The sequence below is a fragment of the Ambystoma mexicanum genome, unplaced genomic scaffold (assembly GCF_040938575.1).
Source record: "Ambystoma mexicanum isolate Mex_15411 unplaced genomic scaffold, UKY_AmexF1_1 Mex_scaf48, whole genome shotgun sequence".
NCBI lineage: Eukaryota > Metazoa > Chordata > Amphibia > Caudata > Ambystomatidae > Ambystoma > Ambystoma mexicanum.
Genome location: NW_027182464.1, coordinates 1,251,167 through 1,264,375, shown reverse-complemented (window position 1 = coordinate 1,264,375; position 13,209 = coordinate 1,251,167). Strand labels below are relative to the sequence as shown.

The 13,209-nt window shown below is 44.1% G+C and overlaps 2 non-coding genes across 2 annotated transcripts; both read right to left on the bottom strand.

Annotated features, from left to right (window-relative positions):
* Positions 1 to 2,305: 2,305 nt before the first annotated feature.
* Positions 2,306 to 2,412, bottom strand: LOC138560739 (U6 spliceosomal RNA). Its single transcript, XR_011299205.1, has one exon. It is a non-coding gene; the product is annotated as a U6 spliceosomal RNA (small nuclear RNA).
* A 5,379-nt stretch (positions 2,413 to 7,791) lies between these two features.
* LOC138560728 (U6 spliceosomal RNA) lies at positions 7,792 to 7,898 on the bottom strand. Its single transcript, XR_011299194.1, has one exon. It is a non-coding gene; the product is annotated as a U6 spliceosomal RNA (small nuclear RNA).
* Positions 7,899 to 13,209: the final 5,311 nt, after the last annotated feature.

Sequence of the window (13,209 nt, the reverse complement as noted above, 5' to 3'; positions counted from 1 at the left end):
TTTAGATGTCGGATGGTATGGAATTAAGCGGCAAACAGCAATACATCAGCATTCTTTGCTGCTTTATTGATCTGGTCCTAAAGGGTTTGGTTTAATGCCAATTATATTTAAAGATAAAAAGATTCATGCTCACCGGTGCTTGCAAATCGACACCCCTCTCCCCATCACGATGGCTGGGTGATGCAAGAGTGAGAGCATCACAGCAGACCCAGAGACATGAGAAACATTCTGTACCTCTGAGTGTATGTTGGCCCATGGCTGGATCAAGGACAAGGCAAGAATAGGAGATGGCTTAAGGTGTCAGCACCCAGGCTGCCCCATTGTGCACTGCCAGCAACAGATGTTGGACCATCCTTTAAGAGATTCTGAGGCTTATTTCAATGTTAACTTTGCTGCTGATTAAAGGATTGCTCAACCTTCGACCCGCATCTAGTTTGCTTGGCTAAGCCCTGAAAATCTTTTACAGCTTGTATTGGTGGGAGATGATGTGAGTTTATCAAGAGCAACGGGATATGAGGCATGTGTGCCACAAAATGCAGGTCTAGGATCTTTTATTTGAAAGCCACTTTGGAAAACCCTTCTGAGAACAAAAGGATTACACAAAAGGAAAGGGGGTCAGTGGGTCAAGGGATAGCACATCTGAATGTGAGTCAGTTAATTGTAAGTCCAAATCCTACGCGTTTCGACATTTTTCCAGGCTTTTTGTTTCAGTTCTTAACAGATCCATTCCTATGTACCTCTGTGCTTTCAACAGAGTTTTCATTGTAATGGAGGGACATACAGTATGCCTTAAACATGCCTGGGCAGGGAAGACTATGTAAAAGCAAGAGTAGCAGACAGCTTAATAAATCATCAGCAGGACCCTCTAGACCTTCCCCAAAAAACATAACATGATTTCTATGCATGTATGTGCGTTGAACAGCGCAAGTAATTTGGTTAATGTCAGTGGATAAATGTCACTTTCCCACAGCGCAGACAAAATCACTTGTACAGGCCCCTTCTGCAAAAGCATAACCGCTGTAGAAAGCAGTGAAAAGGTGAGGCAGTGTGCAGTCCCCCCCCCGACCCTGATCGGCCACGATCGGCCAAGAACCTCTCTATAAGAGCTGAGGGTGGAATTTTTCTGGACCTCAGTAACTTAGGGAGACATGGCTAAAGGGATCCTCAATCAACGGCCCAGCTTTTGCTCTGTGGCCTGTCCGAATATGTCTGTTCTCCAAATTACCTGCCGCTGCCCAGGTGTCAGCTGGTGAGATGGAATGACCTCCCAGGAAGCATACTGGCAGATGATTTGCATAGGCACACCCCCACTCCCTCTCTCTTAGCCCTGCTTACTCCACAGTAGCAAGTATATGGGGAAAATATAGTGGTCGAGGTGGGGTAGCAGTAACTAGCAACTCTGAGAAAGTAAATCTGGGACACTTGGTGACCTGTGGGGAACAACTGCAGAGCTCAGTGCCCAGAAGTTTGTGGCACAGGGAGGAGGTCTGTGGGATTTCAGTAACTTGGAGACATGCAACCTGGTCGGGAGTGCTTCAGGTCTCCTTCCTTGCATTTTCCAAGCAACTCAACAAAGCATCAACAGGCTGAGATACCAACCACAGAGCCCCTTTCCACTTGATTAAAAGGCTAAAATCTTTTCCATGCAAATACATAGCCCCCAAATACCATATTTTCTTTGTTTTCTCTCTCTCTCCTCCCTCTCTCCTTCCCTCACTCCCTCCCTCGCTCCCTCCCACCCTCCCGCACTCTCTCTTCCCCCCAGCCCATCTCCCTCTCCCTACCATTAATTTTAAGTTTTCATGCACTGCAGCACATTGTGGCAATGGTATTTCACAATGGGACTGTTTGAAAGTTACAGAAATCAAAAAAGAAATTAACCAACTAAAAGCAGCCAAACCCGGAGTACACTGCTCAGCCCCATTTAAAGATTAAGGCCCAGAAGCAAGTAAAGCTGTAGTTCAGAGCGATATTTGCAAATAGCACCTTAAAGCAGTTTACGCTGGAGTGCACAACAAGGGGGAAAGTGATAATACTGAGTTTGGTAGAATGGGATAAAAAAAAACAAAAGAAGCGTGCCACTTGTAAAAGTACAAGTCAAGAAATTGAAAGGGACGGGGCTGTTCATTCAGTCAAGAGGACTCACAAGTAAAAGGCTCCTGAGGCATTAGTGTTGAATTTGGAGCAAAATGCATTGTGTTGTCGTGTAATATGAATGAACATACAATTTCAATCTTCAATAAAGAAAGATCTATTAAAAAATCAAGACTTGCAAATTAAGAAAGTTTCTGTCCAGTCATGTGCCAAAAATAGTGAATGCTTTACGAATGTGCGTGTCATCCTTTAGAGCAGGGGCCGATTTAATTTTCCCATTATCATTCCAATATTAGTACATGTGTTGCAGAAGCAAGCGCAAAGGGAGAGTCAATCAAACCATTGATTAGGACCTCTGGTCAAAGGTTTGCCATACCAAATGTCCTTATGTCAGAGGGCAGAAAGTCCAAACACCATTTAGATATCGGGTGGTATGAAATGAAGAGGCAAACAACAACGAATAAGCATTCTTTGCTGCTGTATTGATCTGGCCCTAAAGGGTTTTAGTTTAATGCCAATTATATTTAAAGATATAAAGATTAATACTCCAGGGTGCTTGCAAAATGAAAACCCCCTCCCCATCACAATGGCTGGGTCATACAAGCCTGAGAGCATCACAATAGACCCATAGACATGAGAAAATCTCGGTACCTCTGAGTGTATGTGGGCCCATGGCTGTATCAAGGACAAGGCAAAAACAGGAGGTGGCTTAAGGTGTCAGCACCAGAGGCTGTCCGATTGAGCCCTGTAAGCAACAGATGTTGGACCATCCTATAAAGGATTCTGAGGCTGATTTCAATTTTAACTTTGCTGCTGATTTAAGGATTGCTCAACCTTCGACCCACGTCTAGTTTGCTTGGATAAGCCCTGGAAATCTTTTACAGCTTGTACTGGTGGGAGATGATGTGACTTTATCAACTGCAACGGGATATGAGGCATGTGTGCCACAAAAAGCAGGTCTAGGATTTTTTTATAAGAAAGCCGCTTTAAGAAGGGAACTTTGGGCAACCCCACTGAGAGCAAAAGTATTACACAAAAGGTAAGGGGGTCAGTGGGTCAACTGATACAATAAACTGACTCACAGTCAAATGTGCTAAATCCAAATACTACCTGTTTCTACATTTTCCAGGCTTTTTGTCTCATTTCTTAACAGATCCATTCCTATGTACCTCTGTGCTTTCAACAGAGTTTTCATTGTAAGGGAGGGACATACAGTATACCTTAAACATTCCTGGGCAGGGAAGACTCTCTTTTAAGCTGTCTGCTACTCTTGCTTTTAAATAATCATCAGCAGGACCCTCTAGACCTTCCCCAAAAAACATAACATTATTTCTCTGCATGCATGTGCGTTGAACAGCACAAGTAGTTTGGTTAATGTCAGTGGATAAATGTCACTTTCCCACAGCGCAGAACAAAATCACTTGTACAGGCCCCTTCTGCAAAAGCATTACCACTGTAGAAAGCAGTGAAGGTGAGGCAGTGTGCAGTCACCTCCGACACTTCCCTCCTCTGATCGGCCACGATCGGCCAAGGACCTCTCTATGAGAGCTGAGGGTGGAATTTTCTGGACCTCTGTAACTTAGGGAGACATGGCAAAAGGGATCCTCAATCAACAGCTCAGCCTTTGCTTTGTGGCCTGTCCGTATATATCTGTTCTCCAAATTACCTGCCGCTGCCCAGGTGTCAGCTGGTGAGATGGAATGACCTCCCAGGTAGGATCCTGGCAGATGATTTGCATAGGCAAACCCCCTCGCTCTCTTTCTTAGCCCTGCTTACTCCACAGTAGCAAGTATCTGGGCAAAATATAGTGGTCGAGGTAGGGTAGCAGTAACTAGCAACTCTGAGAAAGTAAATCTGGGGAGCTTGGCGACTTGTGGGGAACAACTGCAGAGCTCATCTCCCAGAACTTTGTGGCACGGGGAGAAGGTCTGTGGGATTTCAGTAACTTGGAGACATGCAACCTGGTCGGGAGTGCTTCAGGTCTCCTTCCTTGCATGTTCCAAGCAACTCAACAAAGCATCAACAGGCTGCCATGCCAGCCTCAGACCCCCTTTCCACATGATTAAAAGCCTAAAATCTTTTCCAAGCAAACACATAGCCCCCGAAAACCATATTTTCTTTGTTTTCTCTCTCTCTGTCTCTCTCTCCTCCCTCCCTCCCTCCTTCCCATCCCCCATAACCCCTCCCTCTTCCTCTCCCTACCATTCATTTTAAGTTTTCCTGCACTGCAGCACATTGTGACAATGGTATTTCACAATGGGACTGTTTGAAAGTTACAGAAATAAAAAAAGAATTAACCAACTAAAAGCAGCCAAATCCGGAGTACACTGCTAAGCCACAATTAAAGATTAAGGCCTAGAAGCAAGTAAAGCTGTAGTTCAGAGCGATGTTTGCAAATAGCTCCTTAAAGCAGTTTACGCTGGAGTGCACAACAAGAGGAAAAGTGATAATACTGAGTTTGGTAGAATGGGATAAAAAACTAAAGCAGCGTGCCACTTCTAAAAGTACAAGTCAAGAAATTGAAGGAGATGGGGCTGTTCATTCAGTCAATAGGACTCACAAGTAAAAGTCTCCCGAGGCATTAGTGTTGAATTTGGCCCAAAATGTATTGTGTTGTCGTGTATTATGTATGAAAATACAATTTCAATCTTCATTAAAAAAGATGTATTAAAAAATAAATACTTGCAGATTAAGAAAGTTTCTGTCCTGTCGTGTGCCAAAAATAGTGAATGCTTTACGAATGTGCGTGTCATCCTTTGAAGCAGGGGCCAATTCTATTTTCCCATTTTCATTCCAATATTAGTACATGTTTTGCTGAGGTACATAGGAATGGATCTGTTAAGAAATGAAACAAAAAGCCTGGAAAAATGTTGAAACAGGTAGGATTTGGACTTACAATAAACGGACTCACAGTCAGATGTGCTATCCCTTCACCCACTGACCCGCTTACCTTTTGTGTAATCCTTTTGCTCTCAGCAGTGTTGTCCAAAGTTCCCTACTTAAAGAGACTTTCTTATAAAAAAAGATCCTAGACATGTTTTTTATGGCCCACATGCCTCATATCCCGTTGCTCTTGATAAACTCACATCATCTCCCACCAATACAAGCTGTAAAAGATGTCAAGGGCATAGCCAAGGAAATTAGACGTGGGCCGAAGGTTGAGCAATCCTTAAATCAGCAGCAAAAATAACATTGAAATCAGCTTCAGAATCTCTTAAAGGATGGGCCAACACTGGTTGCTTGCAGGGCGCAATCGGGCTGACGCCTTAAGGCAAGCGCAAAGGGAGAGCCAACCAAACCATTGATTAGGACCTCTGGACTTTCTGCTCTTTAACATAAGGACATTTGATATGGCAAACGTTTGACCAAACACCATTTAGATGTCGGATGGTATGGAATTCAGCGGCAAACAGCAATACATCAGCATTCTTTGCTGCTTTATTGATCTGGTCCTAAAGGGTTTGGTTTAATGCCAATTATATTTAAAGATAAAAAGATTCATGCTCAACGGTGCTTGCAAATCGACACCCCTCTCCCCATCACGATGGCTGGGTGATGCAAGAGTGAGAGCATCACAGCAGACCCAGAGACATGAGAAACACTCTGTACCTCTGAGTGTATGTGGGCCCATGGCTGGATCAAGGACAAGGCAAGAATAGGAGATGGCTTAAGGTGTCAGCACCCAGGCTGCCCCATTGTGCACTGCCAGCAACAGATGTTGGACCATCCTTTAAGAGATTCTGAGGCTTATTTCAATGTTAACTTTGCTGCTGATTAAAGGATTGCTCAACCTTCGACCCGCGTCTAGTTTGCTTGGCTAAGCCCTGAAAATCTTTTACAGCTTGTATTGGTGGGAGATGATGTGAGTTTATCAAGAGCAACGGGATATGAGGCATGTGTGCCACAAAATGCAGGTCTAGGATCTTTTATTTGAAAGCCACTTTGGAAAACCCTACTGAGAACAAAAGGATTGAACAAAAGGATTACACAAAAGGAAAGGGGGTCAGTGGGTCAAGGGATAGCACATCTGAATGTGAGTCAGTTAATTGTAAGTCCAAATCCTACGCGTTTCGACATTTTTCCAGGCTTTTTGTTTCAGTTCTTAACAGATCCATTCCTATGTACCTCTGTGCTTTCAACAGAGTTTTCATTGTAATGGAGGGACATACAGTATGCCTTAAACATGCCTGGGCAGTGAAGACTATATAAAAGCAAGAGTAGCAGACAGCTTAATAAATCATCAGCAGGACCCTCTAGACCTTCACCAAAAAACATAACATGATTTCTATGCATGTATGTGCGTTGAACAGCGCAAGTAATTTGGTTAATGTCAGTGGATAAATGTCACTTTCCCACAGCGCAGACAAAATCACTTGTACAGGCCCCTTCTGCAAAAGCATAACCGCTGTAGAAAGCAGTGAAAAGGTGAGGCAGTGTGCAGTCCCCCCCCCCCCCGACCCTGATCGGCCACGATCGGCCAAGGACCTCTCTATAAGAGCTGAGGGTGGAATTTTTCTGGACCTCAGTAACTTAGGGAGACATGGCTAAAGGGATCCTCAATCAACGGCCCAGCTTTTGCTCTGTGGCCTGTCCGAATATGTCTGTTCTCCAAATTACCTGCCGCTGCCCAGGTGTCAGCTGGTGAGATGGAATGACCTCCCAGGAAGCATACTGGCAGATGATTTGCATAGGCACACCCCCACTCCCTCTCTCTTAGCCCTGCTTACTCCACAGTAGCAAGTATATGGGGAAAATATAGTGGTCGAGGTGGGGTAGCAGTAACTAGCAACTCTGAGAAAGTAAATCTGGGACACTTGGTGACCTGTGGGGAACAACTGCAGAGCTCAGTGCCCAGAAGTTTGTGGCACAGGGAGGAGGTCTGTGGGATTTCAGTAACTTGGAGACATGCAACCTGGTCGGGAGTGCTTCAGGTCTCCTTCCTTGCATTTTCCAAGCAACTCAACAAAGCATCAACAGGCTGAGATACCAACCACAGAGCCCCTTTCCACTTGATTAAAAGGCTAAAATCTTTTCCATGCAAATACATAGCCCCCAAATACCATATTTTCTTTGTTTTCTCTCTCTCTCCTCCCTCTCTCCTTCCCTCACTCCCTCCCTCGCTCCCTCCCACCCTCCCGCACTCTCTCTTCCCCCCAGCCCCTCTCCCTCTCCCTACCATTAATTTTAAGTTTTCATGCACTGCAGCACATTGTGGCAATGGTATTTCACAATGGGACTGTTTGAAAGTTACAGAAATCAAAAAAGAAATTAACCAACTAAAAGCAGCCAAACCCGGAGTACACTGCTCAGCCCCATTTAAAGATTAAGGCCCAGAAGCAAGTAAAGCTGTAGTTCAGAGCGATATTTGCAAATAGCACCTTAAAGCAGTTTACGCTGGAGTGCACAACAAGGGGGAAAGTGATAATACTGAGTTTGGTAGAATGGGATAAAAAAAAACAAAAGAAGCGTGCCACTTGTAAAAGTACAAGTCAAGAAATTGAAAGGGACGGGGCTGTTCATTCAGTCAAGAGGACTCACAAGTAAAAGGCTCCTGAGGCATTAGTGTTGAATTTGGCGCAAAATGCATTGTGTTGTCGTGTAATATGAATGAACATACAATTTCAATCTTCAATAAAGAAAGATCTATTAAAAAATCAAGACTTGCAAATTAAGAAAGTTTCTGTCCAGTCATGTGCCAAAAATAGTGAATGCTTTACGAATGTGCGTGTCATCCTTTAGAGCAGGGGCCGATTTAATTTTCCCATTATCATTCCAATATTAGTACATGTGTTGCAGAAGCAAGCGCAAAGGGAGAGTCAATCAAACCATTGATTAGGACCTCTGGTCAAATGTTTGCCATATCAAATGTCCTTATGTCAGAGGGCAGAAAGTCCAAACACCATTTAGATATCGGGTGGTATGAAATGAAGAGGCAAACAACAACGAATAAGCATTCTTTGCTGCTGTATTGATCTGGCCCTAAAGGGTTTTAGTTTAATGCCAATTATATTTAAAGATATAAAGATTAATGCTCCAGGGTGCTTGCAAAATGAAAACCCCCTCCCCATCACAATGGCTGGGTCATACAAGCCTGAGAGCATCACAATAGACCCATAGACATGAGAAAATCTCGGTACCTCTGAGTGTATGTGGGCCCATGGCTGTATCAAGGACAAGGCAAAAACAGGAGGTGGCTTAAGGCGTCAGCACCAGAGGCTGTCCGATTGAGCCCTGTAAGCAACAGATGTTGGACCATCCTATAAAGGATTCTGAGGCTGATTTCAATTTTAACTTTGCTGCTGATTTAAGGATTGCTCAACCTTCGACCCACGTCTAGTTTGCTTGGATAAGCCCTGGAAATCTTTTACAGCTTGTACTGGTGGGAGATGATGTGACTTTATCAACTGCAACGGGATATGAGGCATGTGTGCCACAAAAAGCAGGTCTAGGATTTTTTTTATAAGAAAGCCGCTTTAAGAAGGGAACTTTGGGCAACCCCACTGAGAGCAAAAGTATTACACAAAAGGTAAGGGGGTCAGTGGGTCAACTGATACAATAAACTGACTCACAGTCAAATGTGCTAAATCCAAATACTACCTGTTTCTACATTTTCCAGGCTTTTTGTCTCATTTCTTAACAGATCCATTCCTATGTACCTCTGTGCTTTCAACAGAGTTTTCATTGTAAGGGAGGGACATACAGTATACCTTAAACATTCCTGGGCAGGGAAGACTCTATTTAAAAGCAAGAGTAGCAGACAGCTTAAAAGAATCATCAGCAGGACCCTCTAGACCTTCCCCAAAAAACATAACATTATTTCTCTGCATGCATGTGCGTTGAACAGCGCAAGTAGTTTGGTTAATGTCAGTGGATAAATGTCACTTTCCCACAGTGCAGAACAAAATCACTTGTACAGGCCCCTTCTGCAAAAGCATTACCACTGTAGAAAGCAGTGAAGGTGAGGCAGTGTGCAGTCACCTCCGACACTTCCCTCCTCTGATCGGCCACGATCGGCCAAGGACCTCTCTATGAGAGCTGAGGGTGGAATTTTCTGGACCTCTGTAACTTAGGGAGACATGGCAAAAGGGATCCTCAATCAACAGCTCAGCCTTTGCTTTGTGGCCTGTCCGTATATATCTGTTCTCCAAATTACCTGCCGCTGCCCAGGTGTCAGCTGGTGAGATGGAATGACCTCCCAGGTAGGATCCTGGCAGATGATTTGCATAGGCAAACCCCCTCGCTCTCTTTCTTAGCCCTGCTTACTCCACAGTAGCAAGTATCTGGGCAAAATATAGTGGTCGAGGTAGGGTAGCAGTAACTAGCAACTCTGAGAAAGTAAATCTGGGGAGCTTGGCGACTTGTGGGGAACAACTGCAGAGCTCATCTCCCAGAACTTTGTGGCACGGGGAGAAGGTCTGTGGGATTTCAGTAACTTGGAGACATGCAACCTGGTCGGGAGTGCTTCAGGTCTCCTTCCTTGCATGTTCCAAGCAACTCAACAAAGCATCAACAGGCTGCCATGCCAGCCTCAGACCCCCTTTCCACATGATTAAAAGCCTAAAATCTTTTCCAAGCAAACACATAGCCCCCGAAAACCATATTTTCTTTGTTTTCTCTCTCTCTGTCTCTCTCTCCTCCCTCCCTCCCTCCTTCCCATCCCCCATAACCCCTCCCTCTTCCTCTCCCTACCATTCATTTTAAGTTTTCCTGCACTGCAGCACATTGTGACAATGGTATTTCACAATGGGACTGTTTGAAAGTTACAGAAATAAAAAAAGAATTAACCAACTAAAAGCAGCCAAATCCGGAGTACACTGCTAAGCCACAATTAAAGATTAAGGCCTAGAAGCAAGTAAAGCTGTAGTTCAGAGCGATGTTTGCAAATAGCTCCTTAAAGCAGTTTACGCTGGAGTGCACAACAAGAGGAAAAGTCATAATACTGAGTTTGGTAGAATGGGATAAAAAACTAAAGCAGCGTGCCACTTCTAAAAGTACAAGTCAAGAAATTGAAGGAGATGGGGCTGTTCATTCAGTCAATAGGACTCACAAGTAAAAGTCTCCCGAGGCATTAGTGTTGAATTTGGCCCAAAATGTATTGTGTTGTCGTGTATTATGTATGAAAATACAATTTCAATCTTCATTAAAAAAGATGTATTAAAAAATAAATACTTGCAGATTAAGAAAGTTTCTGTCCTGTCGTGTGCCAAAAATAGTGAATGCTTTACGAATGTGCGTGTCATCCTTTGAAGCAGGGGCCAATTCTATTTTCCCATTTTCATTCCAATATTAGTACATGTTTTGCTGAGGTACATAGGAATGGATCTGTTAAGAAATGAAACAAAAAGCCTGGAAAAATGTTGAAACAGGTAGGATTTGGACTTACAATAAACGGACTCACAGTCAGATGTGCTATCCCTTCACCCACTGACCCGCTTACCTTTTGTGTAATCCTTTTGCTCTCAGCAGTGTTGTCCAAAGTTCCCTACTTAAAGAGACTTTCTTATAAAAAAAGATCCTAGACATGTTTTTTATGGCCCACATGCCTCATATCCCGTTGCTCTTGATAAACTCACATCATCTCCCACCAATACAAGCTGTAAAAGATGTCAAGGGCATAGCCAAGGAAATTAGACGTGGGCCGAAGGTTGAGCAATCCTTAAATCAGCAGCAAAAATAACATTGAAATCAGCTTCAGAATCTCTTAAAGGATGGGCCAACACTGGTTGCTTGCAGGGCGCAATCGGGCTGACGCCTTAAGGCAAGCGCAAAGGGAGAGCCAACCAAACCATTGATTAGGACCTCTGGACTTTCTGCTCTTTAACATAAGGACATTTGATATGGCAAACGTTTGACCAAACACCATTTAGATGTCGGATGGTATGGAATTAAGCGGCAAACAGCAATACATCAGCATTCTTTGCTGCTTTATTGATCTGGTCCTAAAGGGTTTGGTTTAATGCCAATTATATTTAAAGATAAAAAGATTCATGCTCAACGGTGCTTGCAAATCGACACCCCTCTCCCCATCACGATGGCTGGGTGATGCAAGAGTGAGAGCATCACAGCAGACCCAGAGACATGAGAAACACTCTGTACCTCTGAGTGTATGTGGGCCCATGGCTGGATCAAGGACAAGGCAAGAATAGGAGATGGCTTAAGGTGTCAGCACCCAGGCTGCCCCATTGTGCACTGCCAGCAACAGATGTTGGACCATCCTTTAAGAGATTCTGAGGCTTATTTCAATGTTAACTTTGCTGCTGATTAAAGGATTGCTCAACCTTCGACCCGCGTCTAGTTTGCTTGGCTAAGCCCTGAAAATCTTTTACAGCTTGTATTGGTGGGAGATGATGTGAGTTTATCAAGAGCAACGGGATATGAGGCATGTGTGCCACAAAATGCAGGTCTAGGATCTTTTATTTGAAAGCCACTTTGGAAAACCCTACTGAGAACAAAAGGATTGAACAAAAGGATTACACAAAAGGAAAGGGGGTCAGTGGGTCAAGGGATAGCACATCTGAATGTGAGTCAGTTAATTGTAAGTCCAAATCCTACGCGTTTCGACATTTTTCCAGGCTTTTTGTTTCAGTTCTTAACAGATCCATTCCTATGTACCTCTGTGCTTTCAACAGAGTTTTCATTGTAATGGAGGGACATACAGTATGCCTTAAACATGCCTGGGCAGTGAAGACTATATAAAAGCAAGAGTAGCAGACAGCTTAATAAATCATCAGCAGGACCCTCTAGACCTTCACCAAAAAACATAACATGATTTCTATGCATGTATGTGCGTTGAACAGCGCAAGTAATTTGGTTAATGTCAGTGGATAAATGTCACTTTCCCACAGCGCAGACAAAATCACTTGTACAGGCCCCTTCTGCAAAAGCATAACCGCTGTAGAAAGCAGTGAAAAGGTGAGGCAGTGTGCAGTCCCCCCCCCCGACCCTGATCGGCCACGATCGGCCAAGGACCTCTCTATAAGAGCTGAGGGTGGAATTTTTCTGGACCTCAGTAACTTAGGGAGACATGGCTAAAGGGATCCTCAATCAACGGCCCAGCTTTTGCTCTGTGGCCTGTCCGAATATGTCTGTTCTCCAAATTACCTGCCGCTGCCCAGGTGTCAGCTGGTGAGATGGAATGACCTCCCAGGAAGCATACTGGCAGATGATTTGCATAGGCACACCCCCACTCCCTCTCTCTTAGCCCTGCTTACTCCACAGTAGCAAGTATATGGGGAAAATATAGTGGTCGAGGTGGGGTAGCAGTAACTAGCAACTCTGAGAAAGTAAATCTGGGACACTTGGTGACCTGTGGGGAACAACTGCAGAGCTCAGTGCCCAGAAGTTTGTGGCACAGGGAGGAGGTCTGTGGGATTTCAGTAACTTGGAGACATGCAACCTGGTCGGGAGTGCTTCAGGTCTCCTTCCTTGCATTTTCCAAGCAACTCAACAAAGCATCAACAGGCTGAGATACCAACCACAGAGCCCCTTTCCACTTGATTAAAAGGCTAAAATCTTTTCCATGCAAATACATAGCCCCCAAATACCATATTTTCTTTGTTTTCTCTCTCTCTCCTCCCTCTCTCCTTCCCTCACTCCTTCCCTCGCTCCCTCCCACCCTCCCGCACTCTCTCTTCCCCCCAGCCCATCTCCCTCTCCCTACCATTAATTTTAAGTTTTCATGCACTGCAGCACATTGTGGCAATGGTATTTCACAATGGGACTGTTTGAAAGTTACAGAAATCAAAAAAGAAATTAACCAACTAAAAGCAGCCAAACCCGGAGTACACTGCTCAGCCCCATTTAAAGATTAAGGCCCAGAAGCAAGTAAAGCTGTAGTTCAGAGCGATATTTGCAAATAGCACCTTAAAGCAGTTTACGCTGGAGTGCACAACAAGGGGGAAAGTGATAATACTGAGTTTGGTAGAATGGGATAAAAAAAAACAAAAGAAGCGTGCCACTTGTAAAAGTACAAGTCAAGAAATTGAAAGGGACGGGGCTGTTCATTCAGTCAAGAGGACTCACAAGTAAAAGGCTCCTGAGGCATTAGTGTTGAATTTGGAGCAAAATGCATTGTGTTGTCGTGTAATATGAATGAACATACAATTTCAATCTTCA